The 24884-nt window shown below is 40.2% G+C and overlaps 1 protein-coding gene across 1 annotated transcript in view; it reads left to right on the forward strand.

Annotated features, from left to right (window-relative positions):
* The window catches only part of SYCP2 (synaptonemal complex protein 2), a 406987-nt gene that overhangs the window by 143504 nt on the left and 238599 nt on the right, over positions 1 to 24884 (forward strand). The window lies entirely within an intron of this gene.

Raw genomic sequence — 24884 nt, forward strand, 5'->3', positions numbered from 1 at the left:
TAAAAAACTATTTTGATTATCAGCACTTGGATGGACATGGTCATCCAAGTGCCGATTTGGGTGGGTTTTTAGACGCATTTGTTTCCAATTATGATCCCCATAGTGCTTATGTTACCTGGACTTACCATGGAAAAAACTGAAGGCAGGAATTTTCGATAGTCCACAGATCAGACTACTTATAAATGACCTACATTTCATAGCATCAATGAATGAAATTGAATCATGTGCCTGGTCTTCATTTGTTCTTGTTGTGAAAAACTTTCTTAGCAACAAGAAGGCAGACAATTACACACAATTAGTAGAGACTATGCTCTTTCATTTCAACAGGCTTGGCTGTAACATGAGTGTTAAAAGTCCATTATCTGCACAGTCACTTAGATCGCATTCCAGAGAACCTTGGTGACTTAAGCAAAGAGCAAGGTGAAAGATTTCACCAAAACATAAAAACAATGGAAGCCAGATACCAAGGAAGATGGGATGCACACATGATGTGTATCTTCACTTCCCCGCCCTCGGGGAATACAAGACAAGAATTGTGTATTTAGGTGGCATGTTGTAAAACGTCAGCAGCTGTTTGAACAGTCGAAGGTGGATTCAGCGGTGGCTCAGGTGGGTATTAAAGCGGCGGCAGCTGCCTCCTTTGCAGCATGGTGCTAGAAGGGGTCGATTATGTGTCAGATACCTTTGTGTCAGATTATGTGTCAGATGACTAGACTAAACTAAACTAAACCTTAGGTTTGTATACCACATCTTCTCCACAATCGTAGAGCTCGGCACAGTTTACAGGACTAAGACAGAATGGAACTCCAAAGGATGATTGGGGATTAAGAGTAAAGGAGGAATAGAGGGTTTAGGTACCAGAGAGGGGGGAGGTGTTACATTTTTGAGAAAAGCCAAGTTTTCAGATGTTTTCGGAAGAGTTGGAGGGAGCTCGAATTTCGGAGAGGGGATGTAAGGTTGTTCCAGAGCTCGGTGATTCTAAAGGGGAGGGATGTCCCTAGTTTTCCAGCATGGGATATACCTTTTATAGATGGGAAGGATAGTTTTAATTTTTGGGAGGATCTGGTGGAATTGGGATTAGAGGAATTCCAAGATAGTGGAATAACGGGAGGTAGAATGCCGTGAAGGATCTTGAAAGTTAGGCAGGCACATTTGAAGTGGACCATGGAGGTTATTGGAAGCCAGTGAAGCTTGGACAGAAGTGGTGAGACGTGATCAAATTTACTTTTTGCAAAAATAAGCTTAGCCGCAGCATTCTGAATCTGTTGGAGTCTGAGGAGGCTTTTCTTAGTTAGGCTTAAGTAGATAGAGTTGCAATAGTCTAATCTGGAAAGGATGATGGATTGTACAAGGATGGCAAAGTGTTTTTGATGGAAACAGGATCTCACTTTCCTCAGCATATGAAGGCTAAAGAAGCATTTTTTTTACCAGGTGCAAAGAAAAGTTTAGGCGTATGCTTTTCAGCTTTCAGAATGTTCTGAATCTGCCACTGGGCTGAAGATTCGGCCTCCAAGGTGACTCTTAGTAGGCTTCCCTTTAAGGGTCAAATGCTTTTTGGCAAAGGATTAGATGTTTCTCAGCAGGAACTCTCAGCCAGAGATCTGTATCAGAAGTAACTTCAGTACTTATATCTTTAACCTCCCTGATGATGGACTCAACTGAAAGCTGGAGTTGGAGGCTTATGCTGATTGAACAATTAAGTACCGTATTTGCCGGCGTATAAGACGACTTTTCAGTACCTTAAAATCCTCCCCAAAGTCGGGGGTCGTCTTATACGCCGGGTACTGTTTACATCACAGTTCTTCAACCGCCGGTCCGCAGAAAATTCCTGCACAGGACCGGCGAGATGGACCCGTTAAATTTTCTGCCCCGATGGTGTTTGCAGAAATCTTCTGTTCCTCCCAGCCTCGGGCGATCAAGACAGGCGGTCATTCCCTCTGTGAGTCTTGCCTATGCGGAAACAGGAAGTTGAAACAAAATAGGCGGGACTCAGAGAGGGAAGGTCCCGACGTTTGCAGCCTGTCTTGATCGCTGCCCCTGCTGAGTCGCCGAAGAGGGCCGCGGGGAAAGTGCAGGCAGAGAGAAGATGGTCAGCGTGCGCGGGGAGGTCAGCGTGTCGATTGGGGCCATCAGCAGCGTTTGTGCTGAGTCTGCCCACGTGCAGGATGCGACGGGTAGGGGCCTCCGACTCGTCTTGGGCGGCTGGGCCTGCGGTGCAAAGCTGTTTTTGCCGGCTTGGGGGGGGGGGTCGCGAATCGGAAGAAGGGGTAGTCTTATACGGCGAGTATATAACAAACTCTATATTTTAACTGTAAAAGTTGGGGGGGTCGTCTTATACGCCGGCAAATACGGTAACTAAAACTGGAAAACAATAAGGATTAAGAAGAGAGAACTTCAGAACTGATTAAGCATTTCATAGTGAATCATAAGTATACGGATTACAACTCAAGGAGATATTGGGACTTTAATTGACTCATCATCAAGTTAAGTGAACTTTATTGGGTCTGAATGGCTTCAATGCTTAACATCATTAAGAGCCTTGAAGATTGATGGATGGATTCTATTTAAAAGCTTTAGACAGTACCTGTAGCTTTTCCCAGCCTATGATTTTGTCATTAGTAGCACTCTGCACTTTGTATTACTTGTTGTAGATTTTAAATGTAGATGAAATAAATTTTGTTAGTTTTTAGGATATGAATTGAATTAAAGAAGTTAATAAATTAACCATTTAATTAATTTTATGTTTTGGTATTCTTGGTATAGCAAGGGATTAGATGACCTAATGAATAGTGTGACAGACTGCCATCCTAAGTCCCTCCTGGACAACAAGCTTCAACATGTCCCCGGAAGAGGTTGCAGCAATTTTTGTCCTTCATACTGGTTGTGCCAAAATTTATTGGGCTCATGTGGCCAGAAATATTCCCAAAACTACAGACCATGCTATAACAACCCTAGTCACCAACAGGCTTCGTGTACACACTCCAGCAACTCCTCTAAGATGTCATAATGACGCCAGGGCCTCAGCCACATTTCCCCGTTTTGGAGGCTTTCGGCGTTCCTGCAGGAGTCAGATCTCCTCAGACAAATGGGACACAAGATAGACTTCTTTTGCCTCCCTCCAGATTTGTTTCTGGACTCTCCTGCAGGGAGATTGGAGAAAGTGCTGAAAGTCGAGGTGACTCTGCAGTGTCTCTTGGGCATTCAAACTGTAGGACCAGTTCCCAAAAGTGAATCAGGCTATAGCAGATACTTGTTATATGTTATTGTGCCAAAGAAAGACTCAGAAGACTGGAGACCCATCCTGGATCTCAAGTCAGTCAATGTCTTTCTGTGGATTCTGCACTTTTGCATAGAAACTGTGCGTTCAGTCATAGCGCCGGTGACTCTGGGAGGATTTCTGGCTTTGCTGGATTTGACAGGGGCTTATCTGCATATTCCTATCTTCCTGGGAAACCAGAAGTACCTGAGATTTTACATTCAGCACCATTTCCAGTTCACAGCCCTGCCCTTAGGCTTGGCAACAGCTCCCTGCACCTTCACCAAAGTGGTGGTGGTGGTGGCAGCATTCCTCCGCAGAAAGGGGGTTCTAGTTCATCCATATCTGGATGATTGGTTGATCAGGGTGCTTTCTAGACTGGAATACGAGCAGGTGGTAGAGATGATAGTGTCTCTCCTACAGTGTTTAGCTGGACTGTCAATTTCAAAAAGAGTCAGCTAACCCCATTGGACTGTCTGGGAGTTTGTTTTGATACGATCCAAACATGCAATGCAAACAGAAGCACCAGAAACAAATCATGGATCTCTTGGCGATTCTGAGTCCCACTGCTTGGCTGTATCTTCAAGTCCTGGGGTCCATGGCAGCCTCTCTGGAGGTAGTGCCCTGGGTCCAAGCACACATGTGACCACTAAAGCAGTCCCTCCTGTCCAAGTGGTCTCCACAGCATCATCAGATGTCCCTTCCCTGGTTAGAGTCAGTGCAGAGCAGCCTACGCTGGTGGATTCAGGGAACTGCTGTTGAGAAGGGAGTGCCCCTCAGGATTATGGAGTGGATTACTCTTATGTCTGATGCCAGTCTATCGGACTGAGAGGCTCATTGCGGGGATTGTTCCATTCAAGGCCTGTGGACTCATCATCAGAAGGACTGGCTAATAAATAATCTTTAGTTCTAGGCCATTTGGTTGGTGCTCCAAGTTCTCCAAAACACTGTGGAAAGGAAGGCGCACTGGGTCGCTAGTGCTGTTTAGCACTCTACAACATCGGGACAGGCAGTCCCGCTGCTGCCCGACCCTGCCAGCTGAGAGGGTCCTTGGGAGATCCTTTTAACAACGGTCCAGCCGCGGTACGTGGCCCGCGGTCGCGTGCCCCGGGTCGTGAGCTGAAGGGGCGTGGCTAAAGGGGCTTGCCCCTTTTGAGCCCCTTCGGAGCCCAAGAGGAGTAGGGAGTAGGGTTACCGAATTTTCAATATGGGTAAGAGGAAAGCCAAAGCAATACCAACTGCTGGGACAACAGGCCCGATGGACTGCCATCTCATGGTTCCTATCTTGCCACATGCTGAAGAACAGGTAACTTCTAACATTCAAGCTATCTCTTTATCCTCTGGGGAACCAACACCACCTCCTCAACCATTATATTCTTCACGGTTAGAAGAAACGCCTTCCCCTTTTAAGGAAGGAATAAGTTCTTCTTCCCCTCAATTATCTTTATCACCTGGTCTGGAGGTTTCAGGACAATCCTTGGGGCGAACTAAAGAACTTACCCCAGTACAGATGATTGCTGGGCAAGGCTCGGACGCTCTCCCCAGGGATAAAGTGATCACTCTAAATGATGTTTGGCTTAGTATTAATAGAATAGAGTCATCATTACAAAAAAACGTTTTGAACTTATGTCAATTTTCATCTGATGTAACTGTGAAAATTAAAGAACAAGATATTAAAATTGGAGAAACAGCTGTGAAGGTTGAAAAGATAGATCAGGCAGTAGGTAATTTACAAGCCAGTGCTGTTTCTAATATAAAGGATAGTATGATGATACATGCTAAATTAGAAAAAATGGAAAATTCTATCAGAGTTAAATCTTCGCTTGTTAAATTTTCCAATCACACTTTACCTTTCTCCGATGGAACTCTTGAGAATGTATTTGAGGGAGATATTACAATATAATAAAGTGGAGACCTTTGAGGTTGATAACCTATATTACATCTCAAGAGCTTCCAAGGAAAAGGCAGATGAAGGTGGAATGGATAGAATAGTGCTACCTGATAGTTTGAATGTATCACAGTTTCTGGAGTCATCTAAAGACATAATTGATAAACGAGCAACTCTTCTCGTGACCTTTAAGACAGAGCTTGAAAAACAAGATATTTTAAAATTATATTTCCTGAAAAAACAAGAGATGTTTTGTGGTCAACGGGTGATAATTTTTCCTGATGTCTCTAGACAAACTCAGTTCAAGAGGAAACAGTTCCTTCAGCTAAAGCCTAAGGTTTTGGCAGTTGGAGCTACTTTCTTTTTGAAATTTCCATGTAAATGCCTGATTTCGTATGGAAGTGATAAATATGTGTTTTTTTGATCCAGTCCAGTTGGAAGATTTTATTAAAGAGAAACCTTTGTTGAAAGTTTAATTTCTAATATCGAGTTTACTTTTGGAGGATGATGTATAATATATATAAAACTAGATATAACAGGGGATTCAATCAAATAAATCAAAATGTATACAAGGACGTATTGAAATCAGATTTTAGTAGCTGGACATCATTCACACCACATTAACAAAAACTTTGTGACCACACACCATCAATGAGACAACATATGAAAAAATATATATATAGGACAACGGAGAAAAATGAACCTCAATTGTGAGAGGCCAGGACTACACAAGTACCTGAGCCAACTCACATCATCACGGGTTCATAAAAAAACTCCGTGTACATTTAAATAATTCTCATTCATACGTTTTTTCAAAAACTATTCTTCTTTTTCAAGCTTTTTATGTGTGAGCAAAGTCAACAGTATTCAAAATCTATTTTTCAGTGTGAACCGAAACCAAACTGACCAAAAAATTAACGAGGGCAACAGCTCAACTTCACAGGTGTAAACAGTTGTAGAGGTCCCAGAACAGTCCCAGAACCATTTGGAGAGGAGCCAGCTTTATAGTGATTTTGTTGGAAGAAGCGGGAAATTTTCTGGACAATGCAATACTCCCCTGAAGTAGCCTTTTAGGAGAAACAGAAAGACTTTTCTGTTGGGACATGAACTGAGGAATCTTTAGAACCATCTTGTTTTTTCAGATGAGTGAACGTTTTTTTCTCTTGTTGCTGTTATAATTTTCATGCCTCTACAACTGTTTACACCTGTGAAGTTGAGCTGTTGCCCTCGTTAATTTTTTGGTCAGTTTGGTTTCGGTTCACACTGAAAAATAGATTTTGAATACTGTTGACTTTGCTCACACATAAAAAGCTTGAAAAAGAAGAATAGTTTTTGAAAAAACGTATGAATGAGAATTATTTAAATGTACACGGAGTTTTTTTATGAACCCGTGATGATGTGAGTTGGCTCAGGTACTTGTGTAGTCCTGGCCTCTCACAATTGAGGTTCATTTTTCTCCGTTGTCCTATATATATTTTTTTTCATATGTTGTCTCATTGATGGTGTGTGGTCACAAAGTTTTTGTTAATGTGGTGTGAATGATGTCCAGCTACTAAAATCTGATTTCAATACGTCCTTGTATACATTTTAATATATATAAAAGCCATTTGCCTGTTCCTAGATAGTAGACAGATAGATTTGATTTGATGTTTTATTTTAAAATTCTGGCGATCAGCTATAATGTGGACTAGGACATGGTTGATTTAGTTTCCTTATATATTTTGTTGTTCCTTGTATGGAATTTACATTTGCATCTTCTTTGTGTTCATTCATGAATGTTTATTACTAAGGTATTGTAATGAATAATCAAATAAATAAAGATTAATAAAAAAAGAAAGGAAGGCGCACTGCCTTCCTTTCCACAGTGTTTTGGAGAACTTGGGTGTTTTCTGACAGTGCCTCAGTGGTAGCATACATGAATCATCAGGGAGGCACCAGAATTGCTTCCATGAGTCAGAAGGCTCAAATGCTGTTCTGGAGGGAGGAGGTGCATCTTCTGGCCCTTTCTGAGGCATATGTGGCCAGCATGGAAAATGTGCAAGCAGACTTTCTAAGTCGTCAAATCCTGGACTTGGGAGAGTGGTGGTCACTCTCGGAGCGTTTTGTCTTATTGTGAGTCACTGGGGAAGACTGACAATGGACTTCAGCCAAGAACTCCAAAGTCAAGCGCTTCTTCAGTCAAAGCTCAGAGCCCAGAAGCTTGGGACTAGATGCGTTGGTTCAGCCTTGGTCAACTTGGGCACTCCTTTATGTCTTCCCACCATCACCCATGATAGGTTGAGTCATACGCAAGATTGCAACTTGTTTGGGCCTGGTGATCCTAGTGGCATTAGACTGGCCTCACCATCCAGGGAATGCAGATTTGGTCCATCTTAATAGGCCAAGAAGCTCAGGTTCCCTTTTCATCGAGACCTTCTCAGTCAAGGGCCTGTTCCTATGGAGAACCCCCAGCGCTTTGGTCTTATGGCTTGGCTCTTGAGCGCAAAGCCTTGATGCAACAAGGATACTCTAATGTGGTGATTGCCACTCTCTTGAAGTCTAAGAAACCCTCTACAATGGCGACTTACACCAAAGCTTGGAAGGCTTTCCAGCAATGGTGTACAAGAGAGCAGGTGGTGCCTTTGAGTGTTCCAATTTTGGTGGTCTTAGCCTTTTTGTAGGCCAGTTTGGAAAAAGGCTTAGTGATGGCCTCCCTGAAGGTACAGGTGGCAGGTCTTTCTTGTTTCAGAGCACACAATGGTTCCAGTTTGCTTATGGTTCATCCTGATGTGACCAGATTTTTCAGGGGGGGCAATTCATTTGTGACTGCCCCTGCGTCAGCCTTTTCCAATCTTGCTGCAGTTCCTTTTGAGACTCTCAAACATGCATCTCTTAAGAACATAAGAATTGTCATACTGAGACAGACCAGAGGTCCATCCATCCTAGTATCCTGTTTCCAATAGTGGCCAACCCAGGTCCTAAGTACCTAGCTGGATACCAAGTAGTAAAACATGCTGTTTATCCTAGGAATAAATAGTGAATTTCCCCAAGCTATCTCAATAATGGCCTATGGACTTCTCTTTTAGGAAATTATCCAAACCTTTTTTAAATCCTGCTAAACTAATTGATTTTGCCTCATTTTCCAACAATGAATTCCAGAGTTTAATTACATGTGTGAAGAAATATTTTCTCTGGTTTGTTTTAAATCTACTACTTAGTAGCTTGATCTCATGCCCCCTAGTCCTAGTATTTTTGTAAAAAGTGAACAAGTGATTCACATCTACTCTTTCTACTCCACTCAGAATTTTATAGACCTCTATCATATCACCCCAGAGCCATCTCTTTTCCAAGCTAAAGAGCCCTAATCACTTTAACCTTTTCTCATAGGGAAGTCATCCCATTCCTTTTATCATTTTTGTGGCTCTTTTCTGTATCTTTTCTAATTCCACTATATCTTTTTTGAGATATGGTGCACAGAAATGCACATAGTATTCAAGATGTGGCAGTACCATAGAGTTATACAAGGGCATTATAACATTTTCATCTTTGTTTTCCATTCTTTTTCTGATAATTCATAACATTCCATTTGCTTTCTTAGCTGCCACCACACATTGAGCTGAGGGTTTCAACGTATCTTCAAAAATGACTCCAAGATCCTTTTCTTGGGCAGTGACTCCTAACCCGGCATCAGGTAGCTATAGTTTGGGTTCCTCTTTTCCACATGCTTACATTAAACATCATCTGCCATTTTGATGTCCAGTCTCACAAAGTCCTCTTGCAATTTTTCACAATTTTCTTGTGATTTAACAACTTTGACCTAGATTCACTAAACCTCCCTTACCTTTCCAATCCGTGGACAAATCTTCCCGGGCGACCGATCCACAAAGCATCCTCATGTAAATCACGGTGATCGGAGACATGTCCCACACTGACCACACGGATCGCTGCAGAGTAATCCTGACACATGCACAGACCATCTTCTTTGTCTGTAGATGGTCTGCACATGTGCTTGCTCTCCATGGCAAAACTTTTCTTATTTGATTTTTAGCTTTTTTGTGCTTTTACTCATGAGCCCGTAGTTTTAACCCGGGGGTTTAAAGCAGGTCTGCAATGTGTCTTGTTCTGGAACAGAACAGAAACACACCATAGTGCAGCCCTGCTTTAAACCCGTGGGTTAAAACCACGGGCTCGTGAGTAAAAGCACAAAAATTGCTAAAAATTAGAAAAGGGAAGGGTGGCAGAGAGCAGGAGAGTCCTTCCCTGCAGTGCGAGCCAGAAGAGTCGGGGAGGCAGAGAGCAGGGTGGTTTTGGGGAAAGTTTTACTTTGAATTTCAGTGCTGCAGGGCTGGAATTTCAGGGCTGCAGGGCTGGGATTTCAGGGCGGCAAATAGCAGGACAGTCGGCAAGGATGTCGCTTCTTTTTTGATCAGCCAGCCTAATCGGTGTTCCTTTTTCTTTTTAGTGAATTGCTGCCTTCCTTCTTTGCATGCCATTTCCCATCATTTGCATGTGTGGATCGGATTGGGAGGAAGGTTAGTGAATCGGGTTGGGGTCATAAAGTGGTTGTAAACTGGTCGGGATACAATCGGTGGGCTTAGTGAATCTAGCCCTTTGTGACATCTGCAAATTTAATTATATCTCTAGATCATTGATAAATATGTTAAAAAGCAATGGTCCCAGCACAGACTCCTTACACATTCGAAACAAGCTGTGAATCAGTCACTGGAGTCAAAATAGCATCATGTAGCAATCATCAGAGGAGGAAAAGCCTCAGAACCCCATTAGGAAAGAACCCTTCTTTAACTTGAGAGGGTAGATCACATCATCGGCACAAAAACCTTCTTTCTTCTGTGTTACAGCTGATATTAGAATTTGCACTGAAATGACAACTCTTTTAGCAGTATTGCTAAGCAGATGCAGTCCTGAAAGATTGTTAGTTGCTGTTAGCAAAAACCAAATATAGTTTTAGCGGACTGTTAATTGCTGTTAGCAGTGCATGTTAAGCTAAACAAAAAACTCAACCCCAAAGCCAGCTAAATGTTAATAGTTAGTGTTGCAGCAGTAGTACATAAAACTTATCTGTGGCTTGTTAAGGCAAAGGTCCCTGCCCCCACTGACGATGGCCAAAAGCGTTTCGCCTTGCAGTTGCTTCAGGGATAGGGAGAGAAAGCTTCGTCCTCGGCACGAAAAGTTCTCACTGCCCACTTCAGTCTTTTGTTTGGCTTACTACTAACAGCAATTAATAGTCCTTTAAAACTATATTTCAGTGCAAATTTTAATATCAGCTTTAACACAGAAGAAAGGAGGTTTTTGTACCGATGATGTGATCTACCCTCTCAATTTAAAGAAGGGTTCTTCCCTAATGGGGTTCTGAGGCTTTTCCTCCTCTGATGATTGTTACACACTGCTATTATGATTCCAGTGATTCACAGCTTGTTTCGAGTGTGGTTATGATTTTTAGCTGTGTGTGGGTTGTCTAAAGTGATTATAGAACCCCACTATTTACCCTTCTCCATTCAGAATATTGACTATTTAAACCTACTCTCTGTTTTCTGTCTTACAACCAGTTCTTAATCCATAATAGGACATTACCTCCTATCCCACAACTTTTTAATTTCCTTAGACGTCTTTCATGAGGTACTTTGTCAAATGCCATTTGAAAATCCAAATACACAATATTACCAGTTCACCTTTATTCACATGTCCATTCACCCCTTGCGGTCAAGTCAGTATTCCTCGTAGCGATGTCTCAGCTAGGCGTATTTCAGAGTTGCATGCTGTCTCTTGTATAGGACCCTTTCTCCAGATCACAGAGGCTGGTGTATCCCTTTGTACCGTTACTTCTTTTTTTCCGAAAGTGGTTTCGGACTTTCATGTCAACAGGAAGTTCATCTACCTGCTTTTTGTTTCATTGTGTCAGAGGACAAGGATAAGATCCTGTGGAAACTGGATATCCGAAGAGTTTTGCTTCACTACTTGGAGAGGACCATCGACTTCTGTCTTTCTGACCATCTATCTGTCCTCACTAGTCAGTTCAAGTGGGGCAGGCTGGTTGCCAGATGGATTTGCTTTGCGATTTTGTTAACATACATCGCCTGGGACAGGTAGCTGCCAGTATTTCTCAAAGCTCATTCGACCAGCAGCATTGCCACATTGTGGGCGGAGTCTTAAGCAATTAATTTGGCTGAGATTTGTAGAGCGTCCACTTGGTCGTCTTTTCATACCTTTACCAGATTTTACATAGTGGATGTGGTGGCTTGGCCCAATGCCACATATGGGGCCTCGGTGTTGCAGGCAGGCTCTTCTGTCCCACCCTAGATGTTGTCATTGCTTTGGTAGGTCACCTTTAGTATTGAGTCTGAAAGGGATGTAACAGAATGGAAGATTAGAAACATAGAAACATAGAAAGTGACGGCAGATAAGGGCCAAGGCCCATCAAGTCTGCCCACACCAATGACCCTCCCCTACCTCCCTTTGCGAAGAGATCCCACCTTTCGATCCCATTTAGCTTTAAAATCAGGCACACTGCTGGCCTCAATCACCTGCATCGGAAGACCATTCCATCGATCCACCACCCTCTCGGTGAAGAAGTATTTCCTGGTGTCGCCATGCAATGTCCCTCCCCTGATTTTCCATGGATGCCCTCGTGTTGACGTGGGTTCCTTGAAGAAGAAGATATCCTCCCCCTTTGGTAATCTTCTTTCTGTAAGTCCCTTATGGAATCATTACAGACTGCCCTTTGTCTACTCTGTCTTTATCAGTATCACCTGCCTATTTCTGCCTTGGAAGTTTCTCCTTTTAGGCTTCAGTATCTTCCAGCCAGCAGACATTCCCTATGGGAAATTTTTCTGTATGAACGAATCCATATCAGTCAAAGACAGGTTTCCAGTTTGTGCTTGTTGACCACGGCAGGTTGATTCCATGTTGTTACCATGTTCTTGCCTATGTTTCTTGTTGCCTGTTCATTAATTGTTCTTTTATCTTGCAGAGCAGAACTGTTGTAAAGTGGGTGATTCTCCTGCCCCCTTTCTTTACATTACATTACATTAGTGATTTTTATTCCACCATTACCTTGCGGTTCAAGGCAGATTACATATGAGGTTATCTGGACATTTCCAGAGGTATTACAAAGTACAGCGGGTTGCTTCAGGGGATTGAAATGTTTCCTGCGGTATTAGTTTGTCTTCATGGATTTCTTGAATAGCAGGATTTTTATTTGTTTTCTGAAAGTTTTGTAGTCTGGGGTCGTGATCAGTAGATTGGAGAGTTGGTGGTCTAGTTTTGCTGCCTGTGTGGCCAGTAGGCCATCGTACAGTTTTTTTTCGTTTGACGTTTCTGATTGGAGGGTGCGTGAAAGATAACTGGGTTTTCCTATGTCTGGTTGTGGTAGTTTGGATTAGGCAGTTGTTCAAGTAGGCTGGGCTGTCTTCATTTATGATTTTAAAAAGTAGACAGTGGAATTTGAATAGTATTCTTGCTTGTATTGGGAGCAAGTATGAGTTGAGGTATGCCATGGTTTTGTGGTCGTGTTTCCTCGGTGAATAGATCAGTCTCTGAGCTGTGTTTTGTATTGTTTGAACACTCTCCATATTCGCTGTCGTAGGGGACTAACAGAACCGCAAATACAGACAAACTGCAAATAACTTTTTCATATGTTATTCGCTGTTTTCTATTAAAAACCATCGTGAATATAGTGAAACCGCGAATAACATGGTGGGAGACCTGGTCTGTTCCTGAAGGAGAAGCAAAACACGGTGAAGAAAGTGCTGGGAATCAGCGATTTTCTCTGTAAACGCTTGGAATCAGCAATTTCTCTATGCAAGATGATGTAATTTGGGGGGAGGAGCCAGCAAGCTAAAAACCATGAATAATCGAAACCGCGAAAACGGAGGGAGAACATAAGAATTGCCTCTGCTGGGTCAGACCAGAGGTCCATCATGCCCAGCAGTCCGCTCAAGCGGCAGCCTTCTAGTCAAAGACCAGCACCATAACTGAGACTAGCTCTACCAGCACACGTTCTTGTTCAGCAGGACTTGTCTAACTTTGTCTTGAATCCCTGGAGGGTGTTTCCCCTATAACAGCCTCCAGAAGAGCGTTCCAGCTTTCTACCACTCTCTGGGTGAAGAAGAACTTCCTTACGTTTGTACGGAATCTATCCCTTTTCAACTTTAGAGAGTGCCCTCTTGTTCTCCCTACCTTGGAGAGGGTGAACAACCTGTCCTTATCTACTAAGTCTATCCCCTTCAGTACCTTGAATGTTTCGATCATGTCCTCTCTCAATCTCCTCTGTTCGAGGGAGAAGAGGCCCAGTTTCTCTAATCTTTCGCTGTATGGCAGCTCCTCCAAACCCTTAACCATTTTAGTTGCTCTTCTCTGGACCCTTTCGAGTAGTACCGTGTCCTCCTTCATGTACGGCGACCAATGCTGGACGCAGTACTCCAGGTGAGGGCGCTCCATGACCTGGTACAGCGGCATGATAATCTTCTCTGATCTGTTCGTGATCCCCTTCTTTATCATTCCTAGCATTCTGTTTGCACTATTTGCCGCCACCGCACATTGGGTGGATGGCTTCGTTGACTTGTCGATCAGAATCCCAAGTCCCTTTCCTGGGAGGTCTCTTCAAGTACTGCCCCAGACATCCTGTATTCGTGCATGAGATTTTTGTTATCAACATGCATCACTGTACACTTATCTACGTTGAACCTCATCTGCCATGTCAATGCCCATTCCTTGAGCCTGATTATGTCACGTTGCAGATCTTCGCAATCCCCCTGCATCTTCACTCTGAAGTGTAGTTGTTTTATCATGGTTGCGGGGCAGGGGAGATAGAGGATGTTGCAGTAGACTAGGTACTGGACCATGAGCTGGAATTGTTTTCTGTCGAAGAATTTTCGAACTTGCCTTAGGTTTCTCATGACCGTGAATGATTTCTTATTGTTTTGTTGATTTGTGGCTGCATAGTACAGCATCTGTCTGTCATCATTCCCAGAAGTTTTAGAGTGGGTTGAAAGGGGTATATGATTGAGTTTATTATTAGGTTTTTTTATGGTTGGGATTTTATTTGTTTCGAGAAGTATGAATTTTGTTTTGTCTGGGTTCAGTTTTAGTTTGTGATCTTTCATCCATGTTGCCACTGTTTCTAGTGTTCTGTGTAGTGTGTCTTTCATGGAGGGGGTTGATTGATCAAAAGGAAGGAGAATGGTGATATCGTCTGCATAGCTATAGGAAGTTATGCCTAATTTGTCTAGGTAGGTGCCGAGGTATGCAATGTAGAGATTGAAGAGTGTTGGGGATAATGGTGATCTTGGGGTACGCCGCAGGGGTTGGAGCATGGATCTGATTTTTCTTTGTCTTTACTCTGTAGGTCCTGGATTGTAGGAATCCTGAAACCATGTGTGATTCCTATTGTATCTAGTATTAGTAGCAGGAAGTCATGGTCCACCAGGTCAAATGCTGCAGTGAGATCTAGTTGTATAATCAGCATTTTTCTGCCTATGCTGAATTATTGTCTAGCTGTGTCCAGGAGGGAACCTAGTAGTGTCTCTGTGCAGTAGTTGGTTCTGAACCTAGACTGTGTAGGGTGGAGTAAGTTGTGGTTTTCTAGGTAGTTGGTGAGGAGTTTAGCTACGAGGCCTTCCTTTAGCTTGACATATAGTGGTATTGAGGCTATGGGTCTATAGGTGAATGGTAGATCTGTTGCTCCTTTTGGGGTGACGATGATTTTGCTGAGCTCTTGCGGGAAAAGGCCATCTGTGTTTTAGTATAGTGATTTTCGGTGGCTTTTGGATTGAACTACAGGGAGCTCTGTGTTCCTCGGTCAAGTAGGAGGAGCATTGGAGAGAAAAATGTATGGATTTCTGCAAGACCTGGTTCGCGGGTTGGGGTGAATCACCTTTGGTATTGATTCTGTAAGGGACTTACAGAAAGAAGATTACCAAAAGTAAGAACCTAATCTTCCATTGTACTACAGTGGTGCCTCACACAACAAACTTAATTCGTTCCAGGAGCAAGTTTGTTATGCGAAAAGTTCGTTATGTGAAACGCGTTTTCCCATAACAATACATGTTAAAAAAAATAATTCGTTCTGCAGCATAAAATATGCTAAGATGACATAAAAAAAGATAAATTTGTCAAAATGGTGAAAATGGTGGTCTTGCTGAGGCCAAACTCTTTGACGAGGTCACACTGTTTTACCCCACATTCACTCCTTCTAATTATTTCCCGTTTCATTTCAACAGAAATCACCTTCCTGCTTTTTTTAGAAGCCATGATATATAAAAAATATTGAGTTTATCTTAAAAGGACGACTGTATACAGTGAGAGAGGGCAGTTAAGCGCAGTGACTAACGACTGCCTGCAGTGCCTGCGCGGAAGGATGCAATACATCGGCAGCTCGGGCGACTTCGTTGTGTGAAATGAAGTTCGTTGTGTGAAACGAAGTTCGTTGTGTGAAACGAAGTTCGTTGTGTGAAGTTCGTTGTGTGAAACGAAGTTCGTTGTGTGAATCAAGACATGAAGTTCGTTGTGTGCAGCGTTCGTTGTGCGAGGCGTTCGTTATGCGAGGCACCACTGTATATCGAATCTGGCCCTGTCAAACACTATTACTTTATGGCACACCTGTAGTTTTTCAGACACAGTCTCTATAGAAACATAACGTCAGATAAAGGGCAGATTGCCCATCTAGTCTGCCCATCCACCATCACAGACCTCTGCTTGCAAGGTTATCGCAAATAAATGACTTTTCACTGGTTGTTGCACTTAAGTTAAACCCATGGCTCACAGTTGTGCTTAGCAAAACTGCCTGGCTAGGACTACAGATCATCAGTTAGGTTTTCTAGTGCAATAGGCACATCATTCTTGAACCTTTGGGTTGTGTACCTCTGATTGTGAGATGTGGTGTAGAGAGCCTTATTTATATTTTTCCTGCTCCACTCTGGGCTGTCCTGTAATTCCTCAGTGTTACTCTTTACACGCGAGATGGTAGGAGCCATTCTGTTCTGCTCTTGTTTATTTTTGGGTTTTTATCCAGTCATGAGGTTTTTCTGTGGTGCAGAGGATCCCGGTTACGGGTCATCATTGGCTGCATGAAAACACAGACTCTGAGGGCAGTAGTCTGTAGCCAAGAGTCAGCCTGCTTTGCAGGGCACCTGCTTGCCAGCCTGCACTATCAGTTCAAGAACTCAGGGACCTTTCCTTTAGGAGCAAGGCTCACTCCAGGTTTTGTCTGCAGAGAGCTTGAGCGCAGGCTGCTTGGTCCCATAGCGGTTGTTCACCAGGATTAAATGCTAACCATGTTAAAGTTTTGAGAATCTTCCCCACAGTCCTTTTTACTCATAGTGGTGTAAAGTGTTAAAACAAAAAAAAAAATCCTTGGATAAAGGGATCTGCAATGCTGTAAAGAGGTATAAAAGCCTGAGGAGTAGCATCATTTTAATTGCATGGACCCTGCCCAAACATGATACCTGCAGATGTTTCCATTTTTCTAAAGCCTCCCAGATATCTTTTAATACTGTTGGGTAGTTGGTTTTATATGTCATCAGGGTCTGCATTAAGATATATCTCCAAGTATTTCACCGCAGTGGTAGCCCAGCCTAGCTTTTATGGACTTGCAGTCCCTGGGGCTCACTGAAATTTAAGGTTTCTGATTTATTCATGTTAATTTAAAAACCCGACACCCCCTATGACTTGTTAAGGCTGCCAGTACTCCAGGAAGAGATTCCCGAGAGAGTCTTAGGGTAAGAAGCAAATTGTTTGCAAAGAGTAGAATCCTGTGCTCCTGGCTTCCACTTATAATGCCTGGATATCTGTTGTGTATCGTATGTTCTGCACTAAGGATTCCATTGCCAGAATGAATAGTACTGTTGAGGGTGCATAGCCCTGTCTTGTTCCTTTGGCTAGCTCAAAAACCTCACCATATTCTCTGTTAATCTGCAAACTGGCTAGTGGTTTGGTATAAATAATCTTAATTCAATCTAGAGATCTGCCCATAATCCCTATCTTTTCCAGGGTGAACATAAGAACATAAGAAGTTGCCTCCGCTGAGGCAGACCAGAGGTCCATCTCGCCCAGCGGTCCGCTCCCGCGGCGGCCCATCAGGCCCATTGCCTGAGCAATGGTCCCAGACTATCCCTATAACCTACCACTACTCTTATCTGTACCCTTCAATTCCTTTATCCTCTAGGAACCTATCCAAACCTTCTTTGAAGCCTTGTAACGTGCTCCGGCCTATCACAGCCTCCGGGAGCGCGTTCCATGTGTCCACCACCCTCTGGGTGAAAAAGAACTTTCTGGCATTTGTTTTAAACCTGTCTCCTTTTAATTTTTCCGAGTGCCCCCTTGTACTTGTGGTTCCCCGTAATCTGAAAAATCTGTCCCTGTCTACTTTTTCTATACCCTTCAGGATCTTGAAGGTAACCCTTCAGGATCTTGAAAGAGCCACTGGACCCTATCAAAGGCCTTTTCTGCATCTATCTCCACAATTACCATTGGTGTGGCCCTAGTTCTAGCCAAGTAAATGGACACAAAAGACTCTTCTGATATTATCATAGGTCTGGTGCACCTTTACAAAGCCCGATTGGTCATCCTTAACCAACTTGCCCATATATTGTTGAAGCTGCTGGGCCAGAATTTTAGTGAAAAGTTTGTAATCTATCTCCAGAAGGGAGATGGGATGATAGGATCTGCATTAGAAGGAATCCTTCCTCGGTTTTGCTTCAAAGTGCCCCCTGCCAGTTGCCAGGAACATGGAAGTTCATCCCCAGCCTGCAAACAATTAAACATTTCCATCAGAGGTTAAAAAGATGATCCTTGAAAACCTTATAAAACTTATTAGTAAAGTCTTGAGGTCTGAGGCCTTAGTTAAAGGTAAAGTATTAATACCCAGATTGTCTCTGCTTCCTCTATTAGTCTCGACAACTGCTAGGCTTCTTACAAGGAGAGACACGGTAAATTAATTTGATAGAGGTAGGCCTCCAATCTTTTTTTTTTTGCTCTCTATCTTTTTTTTGTTTTGTAAATCTTTATTCATTTTCTTATGTTACAACAAGTGTTTCAAATAAGCTTATTAGAAACTTGAATATACACACTTGATTAACTCACATAATAACATCAATTTTAACATTTCTTTAGAAATTAATATTATATAAAGTTATAATAATTTATAAGAAATCCAAATAAATATATTTCTTATTGAATATAATAATCCCTCACCCCTCCTTCCCTCCCAATCAAATATATATAAATTCAACTTTATTGAGAATTCATTATATATTGGTACAGTATATAATAATCAGAAATAAAATCCCACCCCAATCCCCTCTACTTAATAATCTTATCATGGGAAAATTAATCATTACAAAAATCTGTTAACGGTCCCCAGACTTTTTGAAATTTACTCACATATCCTTTTTGTGTTGCAATGGTGAGTTCCATTTTGTATATATGGCATACAGAATTCCACCAGAAATTGTAGTTTAACATGTCATGTTTTTTCCAATTATATGTTATTTGCTGTATTGCTATTCCAGTTAAAATAAACAAGTTTGTTGTTGCTTGCCGAAATTTGACTTCTTGCTCTCATAGTTGTTCCGAATAAAATAGTATCATATGTCAAAGCTACCGGATTTTCTAACATCCTATTGATTTGAGGCCAAATTGCTTTCCAGAATGATAAGATGAATGGACAATAGAATAAAAGGTGGTCTAATGTCCCGACTTCAACATGACAATGCCAGCATCTATTAGACTTAGAACTATCTATCTTTTGTAAACGAACAGGGGTCCAAAAAGCTCTATGTAGAAGAAAAAATCAAGTTTGTCTCATAGATGCTGACACTGTACATTTTAACCTCCAAGACCAAAGTCATGGCCATTGAGATGCAGTAATTTGGTGCTTTATCTCAATGCTCCAAATGTCTCTAAGACCATTTTTCGGTTTTTTATTTACAAATCCAGATATTAATTTATACCACTGTGCGGCTTTATGATCTGTTGAATCCATCTGGAAACATAAGAATTCCAAACTATGATAATTAGTAAGAGTTTTCCATTCAGGGAACCCTACCTGAATGGACTGCTTCAACTGCAACCATCTAAAATATTGTGATTTATTAAGATCAAATTTATGTTGCAATTGCGAAAACTCCAGCAATTTACCATTTTTTATTACATCATCCAAAATACGAATACCTGCTATCATCCAATGTTTCCAGATGATTTTAAAACCGCCAATTTTGATCTTGGGGTTTAACCAAATCGTTTGAGTTGTTGATTTATTTATTGGAATAGGAGTTAGATTACTTACATATCTTAGAGTTTTCCAGGTATCCATAAATATTCTTTGCTCTTTATATAACCTTGGCATTTTGATACTAACTACATGACTAAGACGCAAGGGAAACATAAGTCTCCATTCTAACCAGAACCAGTCTGGAATATTATCAATGGGCTCTGGGAGGATCCAATACATACCTTGACGTAAAATATAGGCTTGATGGTCCTATAAAAATTGGGAAAATTTACCCCGCCCTCCACAATTGGCCTTTGCAACGACACTAAAGCAATTCTGGGGTTTTTACCAAGCCAAATAAATTTTGTCAAAATCCTATTTAGTTTTTTATAAAAAGATTCTTGAAAGAAAACTGGTATCATCCCCATTTGGTAACAAACTACAGGCAAAATCATCATTTTAACAGTTTGTACTCTTCCCTACCAAGATAAATGCAAAGGATTCCATTGCTCACACATTTCTGTCACCTTTTGTAATATGCATTTTTCATTACTTTTTATTGTTTCATCAACTGTTTTTGTAATCCAAATTCCCATTCCCAAACAAAAGAGAATGTATCAAATAAACCTTTTGTACAATGTACATTTAATGGAAGAACTTCTAATTTATTCCAATTTATCTTATATCCTGAAAACTTTCCAAATTTCTCAATCAACTCAAGTAAATATGGAATGGTAGATTCTGGATTCCTCAAATACAATAGTAAATCATCTGCATAAGCAGATACCTTATATTCTCTATCTGAGTGTGGTATACCTTGTATTTCCTTTACTTGTTGGATAGCTAATATTAAGGGTTCTAAAACAATATCAAACAGTAAAGGAGACAAGGGACAACCTTGTCTAACTCCCCTTTGTAAATTAAATTTTTCTGAAAAAGTATTATTAATATATAATCTAGCAGAAGGGGAGCTATACAATGTTTGTATTATTTGTATGAATCCAGGACCTATACCAAACCATTCTAATGCCTGTTACATAAAGGTCCATTCTACTCTATCAAAAGCTTTTTCTGCATCCAGAGAAACAGCAAAAGTAGGCTCATTCATTTTCTTTGTTAAATATAACATCTGGAATGCCAATCTGGTATTATGAGATGAATGTCTTTGAGCAATGAATCCTGTTTGATGCATACCTATAATATGAGGGAGAGCTTTAGCCAATTTTAACGCTAATATTTTTGCTAGTAATTTACCATCTACATTTATTAAAGATATTGGCCTATAGTTTGAAACCAAAGTGGGATCTTTATTTGGCTTTGGCAAAACAATAGTTAAAGATTCTGCTATAGTGCCATTAATAGAACCTTTATTAAGTTGGTATTGATAAAGATTTAATAAATAGGGCAATAGAAAATTTTGAAATGTTTTATAGAACTCCACCGTATATCCATCACCACCTGGAGCGGATCCAACTCTAAGGGACTTCAAAGCTTTTCCTAATTCTTTTAGTGATATTGGCTCTTCCAAACTTCGTTTTACATGTTCAGGAATTTTTGGACCCTCTAACATTTTCAAAAATTCTAAACCATCTTTTTCTTTATCTAAATAAGTCTCGGAAGAATAAAGAGATCTATAAAACTTTAGGAACTGTTTTAAAATAGGCTCAATTTGTGTAAATGTGTCACCATTTTCATCTTTAATAGCAATTAATTTTGATTTGCTTTTTTTCGCTTTAAGATAATTTGCCAGTATTCTTCCCAACTTATTTGAGTTACCATAATACAATGCTTGTTGAGAAAATAAATCCTTCCTAATCAACTTAGATGACATCTCATTATATTTGCCTTTAAGTTTTAACAATTCTTGTTGAATAGAATATTCCCATTTCTCTATAAGTTTTAATTCTAAAATTTTAATTTCTTTTTCTAATTTTAAAAATTGTATTTTAGTCTGTTTTTTTAATATAAGCCGAATAAGAAATTACTTGTCCTCTTATTGATGCCTTAAAAGCATCCCATAATATTTCCCTAGAGATCTCATCTTTATCATTCATTTGAAAATAATCTTTCATTTCTGTTTGAAGATTCTCACAAAATATTGGATCAGCAAGCAATGTATTATCAAACTTCCAGATTGGTCTATTAGTATTTTGATCTACGATCTTAATTTCAATCCACACCCCACCATGATCAGATAAAATGATTGGATCAATGGCAGCTTGTGTCACCTGATGTGCCAAATGATTTGAGATAAAAATATAATCTATTCTTGAAAAAGAATTATGAACATGAGAACAAAAAGAAAATTCCCGTCCATCAAAATGAAGTATTCGCCAAATATCTGTCAAGTCGCAAGATTGTACCAAATTATCTAATCCCATATATTTCATAAATCTACTTGGGTTTTTATCCAATAGAGGATCCATAACAGCATTGAAATCCCCAGCTACTATTAGGTTCGAAGTAGCCAGTGGTAAAATCAGTTGTTGAAGAGTCTTAAAAAAATCATTTTGATTCGAATTAGGGGGCGTATATATTGAACAACGTCATGGTAGTATTTCCCATGCTCATTTCCACATTTACCCATCTTCCATGAATATCTGATGCTTTTAATTTGAATGAAGCAGAGCATTTTTTATTTACTAGAATAGCAACACCCGCTTTTTCCCTGTAGCTGGTGAAAAAAAACAATGCTTGACCCAACCTCCTACCAACTTATTAGATTCAATAGTTGAAAGGTGGGTCTCTTGTATGAAGCATATATCCGCATTTTGCCTCTTTAAAAATAATAATGCTTTTTTCCTTTTTATCATATGATTTAGACCATTAACATTCAAAGATAATATTTTAAGATCCATTTATATTTTTATAGTACAATTTTCCAAATACAAATAAATAATGATTTTTATTAGATTTTCCCAGTACTCAAAATAATTTATGATATCCCCATTTACACCCTTCCCCCCTCAATATCCCTCCCTCCCATCCCCTCCCACCCATCCCTTCCCATCCCCTCCCACCCCCCTCCAATTAAATACGAAAACTTGGATACGCAGGATGAGGTTAGGTATAAAATAACTCCCTCAAGCTAATACAGAATGTTCTTTAATTACTACTAGTAAATTATTTCCATCTATCAATTAAATTTTACATGTATCTAGCAAATCTTTTTTTTTTTTTCCCCAAGTCTATAAATCATAGACACAAATTTGATGTAGCAAAGTTCACATAAGAGATATATTATCTTACCTCTTGACAAATTTAAATATAAATTTCCAATAAAATTTGCAATAATATTTATATTTATCCCAGAATCATCTTTACATATATTATATTAATATCTAGTAATTATATTATATTATAATTATTATCACAGTATTTGTTGTATTGGACATTTAATTAAATTAATGGGTCTTGGAGGAAGTTTTATGATTCAAAATCTACCTTAAATTTATAAAGTACTCCTCCATTAATCTTACCTTCGTTTAGGTTATGAGTGGGAATCGAAAAGAAATATAATATTTCCAGATCAGAATGAAACTACTCTAAACAATAAATTTCATACTCGAATTTTTTTTTTTTTTGGTCTCAGGGGAGAGTTCTGAGATCATTAGCCACTGTCTCTATAGATGATTGTTCTAGGGGAAAGTTCTTCCTTTTGGCCATTCTCTGTAATATCTCGAAGAAATTTATGCAGTAGCAGCTGGAATAGCATACAATGAGAGGCTCCCTAGGGTGGCACAGCCTGACGGGCATAGAATGGATTTAGAGTAGTTAGGATTGGTGACTGTATGGCATGTTTGCTGGATGCGACCATTTTGTGTGCTTCACAGCTCCTAAGGTCATGCTGGGGGGAGGGCTCCCAGGTGCAGTTCCCGAGTGGAAATTACCTCATATTAAACTATGAAATTGGAGCTCTTGCCTCCCTTGCTGGTTTTGATATGGCGCAAGTGTTTGGTTCCTCCCAAATCCTGAGCAACCTCTGGGAAGCCTGCAGCGGGATGATGTGAGTCATACATTCGGAAGAAAGATATTTTAAAACGCAAACTCAAAACGGAAGTACATCCCTAACAGGAAATACTTCATTTCAACCAATCCTATTCTGTTTTTATACTTCACGATATATTTGGTAATATTATTGAAGACTTCCTCCTCCTCCCTTTTAAGTAACGCCTCCTGTCTATTTATAGCCAATCAATGCCACTCCCACATAAGGTTACCAAATTCATATCCTGTGTTAACATCTCATTCGGATCTCCACTATCACCATGATCTTACTTGCAAGTATATTTTCATCAAATATTATTGTGAAACTTTTCATTTAAGAAATGTAAGGTCATGTAGTTTATTTTATGTTTTTTCCTTTTCTGCTAAGAACGTTGTTTTTTGTATAGTTCCATGCTTGCGCATAAGCACGTGCGATTCCATTCTGTTGTTATTTGAATCCAATCCATAAAAATTCTGAGGTTTAACCGAAGATCTTGTTTGTATTTCTGTTAATAAGATCAATAATTATAAAGTAAAGTTTAATAAGGTATAAATAAATATATAAATAATCAGTATTAACCAAGAAATTTCCCATTAAAATGACTCTTAGGATGTCATTGGTTGTTCATGTTGGTCTAGAAATTCTTGTAGCTTTTTAGGTTCTGAAAAATTTTGAGTTTTTGCAATTGTGATTTTCATTATTGCTGGATAAAGGAGCCCGTATCTAGCCCCTAGCGATTTCAGTTGTGGGCTCATGTCCAGAAATTTTTTTCTTTTGTATGCGGTTTCTCTCGCAAAATCAGGGACAATATGTATTTTTGCATCCTGACATCTGAGATTTTTGTTCTTTTTGGCTAATTGACAAATTTCCATCGCTTGTTGATGTCTCAGAAGTTTAAAAATTAAAGTCCTTGGACCCGTTTGTGAAGTTTTCTTCTGTGCTGGTATCCGGTGTGCCCTTTCGATTTCCAACGCTGTCTTGAATTTTAATGGTAGCACTTTAGGTAGAAACTGTTCCAGGAAAGTTATAGGATCGTTTTTTTCTACCCCTTCCGGCATTCCTATAATTCTTAAATTATTTCTTCTCTCCCGGTTCCGGCTGTCTTCAAGGTCTCTTTTAATTTCTTCTACCTCTTTCCATATTATTTTGCTTTGTCTCATGTCCAGATTAAGTTGTTCAGAGTTGTCTTCTAAAATATTTATTCTGTTTTCCGCCACATCTACTCTTTTAGTAAGCACTGCCGCATCATCGATAGCTTTTTGTAATTTTTTGTTGCTATCTAATACAATTTCTTTAATTTGCCGCAATTCTTCCATAACATCTGGGCTATCATCTGATGGCAACGGGACTTTTGAAGGAGGAGTGCCCGGCTCCGGCTTTGATCTCTTATTACTTCCTGTACCGGATCCACCAGCTCCTGAATCGCATTTGTTCTGTTTGCTAGACGCCATTATCTGATATTATTCAGCTTTTTTCCTTTAAAATTTAATTTTTTTTTGTAGTATTTTCTATAAATAGGGCTTGTCTGTACGGAGCTATTCGTTTA

This window comes from Geotrypetes seraphini, chromosome 11, assembly GCF_902459505.1.
Source record: "Geotrypetes seraphini chromosome 11, aGeoSer1.1, whole genome shotgun sequence".
In the NCBI taxonomy this organism is placed as follows: domain Eukaryota; kingdom Metazoa; phylum Chordata; class Amphibia; order Gymnophiona; family Dermophiidae; genus Geotrypetes; species Geotrypetes seraphini.